Below are 1,541 nucleotides of genomic sequence, written 5' to 3'. Positions count from 1 at the left end.
AAAATTCATGAAGGTAGCTCATTTACTTACCTTCTTATATTGATTAGCCAGGGTACTGGGAATAGTGTATATCTTCCCTACAAAATGGAAACTCTGATGCATAGCAAAGTAAAACTTGTATTAATTTAGCAGATTTCATATCCACAAGAATTTTGAAGGCAGTTTTGAGAACAGGTTTTACTTTATTATCAAAGACATACGTACATAGCATACAAATACGATGAAAATTAGATTTCTTCAGCAACAGCTCATCTGATTACAAATAAGAAAAAACATGAGTTAATTTTATGTCTTGTAACTTGAAAACATTAACTAATTAATAAGAAAAGATGGAAGTCCAAACTGTGATTCTAACTTCATGTTTACTTTAAGCAAGATGCACACACATTACACGGTAATGTGATGACATATGCAATTCGCTTACAGTATTTTTACATAGGACACGTAATGAATTATTTTAACAAACAAGAATGCTTAATCAAACAATATATTTACAATATTACTCAAGTGCTACTGAAATATTAAGTGCACAACATTCCTCCCTGTTTAGCTATTAACTTTAACTCAATATAGAGCACATCTGAACGACAAACACAGTACATGATATAAAACCATTTCAGGTTTTGGGCACTCTACCATTATGGTTGTAGGAGTTGACGCTGATACAGCAGGAAATGGGTTCTGACAGTTGTAGACACATTTCTTCTCCTTCTTTTTCCCTTCTAGTTTGTACATCTTGATCTTGGGAAGGTGAATTTAGTTCACTGGAGTTCTCTTATTTATCCTTTTATTTTTCCCTTGACGATCTGATCTCTTTTGGTTTCCTCATCGACAGCATCATCTGATGAATCCCCTGTTTTTGTATCACCACTGACTCCTTTCTTTTTGGCATTCCATTCATCCAGTGGGGCTTTGGTCTTTGCATCTACTTTTACAAGCAGCTTTTTGTCTCTCACTTGAAGTTCATGCAATTCTCTAAATGCACACAGAGTAGATTCTGGTTTTCTATACTCACAAAAACCAAATGCTTGCAACTTTCCTGAAGGTCCTTGGACTCTCTTCCAGATGAAAACTAAGCCACATTTCTTAAGTAACCACCTGATTAGCATATCAGAAGCCTTTTCTGATATACCGCCTACAAAAGCTGTGGGGAGTTGGACCACTGCTTTTGGTCATTTTCACAATTCCCCTGAGCAGGATGATCCTTCCTTGATCCAATATGCATTCCCACCAGAGGCACAGAGGTTGGCACCAACACCTGTTTGCCCTCTGCTGGGCAATGGTTCTTGGTGTACAATACAGAGTCAGTTTTAACATCATCCAGTACCATTCTTAATTCACTTTTACTCTCTTGCAGGAGATGTGCATGCTGCATGATCTCCAATCAACTAGCAGTTGTCTCAGCCAATCATGTCCCCACAATGCTAGCCCTCCTGTTTTTACCACATACAAGCCCAATATGGCTGTTGGTTGTTGTATTTCACTGTTACAAATTTCATTCTCACAGGAGTTTTCTTTTCTCCAAATTAAGCTCTGGGTTG

The 1,541-nt window shown here is 37.3% G+C and overlaps 1 pseudogene; it reads right to left on the bottom strand.

Moving 5' to 3' along the window:
- Positions 1 to 616: 616 nt before the first annotated feature.
- LOC134346460 (RNA-binding protein 25-like) lies at positions 617 to 1,330 on the bottom strand (annotated as a pseudogene).
- Between the last annotated feature and the right edge of the window lie 211 nt (positions 1,331 to 1,541).

Source organism: Mobula hypostoma, chromosome 1 (assembly GCF_963921235.1).
Source record: "Mobula hypostoma chromosome 1, sMobHyp1.1, whole genome shotgun sequence".
Taxonomy (NCBI): domain Eukaryota; kingdom Metazoa; phylum Chordata; class Chondrichthyes; order Myliobatiformes; family Myliobatidae; genus Mobula; species Mobula hypostoma.
The sequence above is the reverse complement of the archived record's forward strand: the minus strand, read 5'-3'. Positions and strand labels throughout refer to the sequence as shown.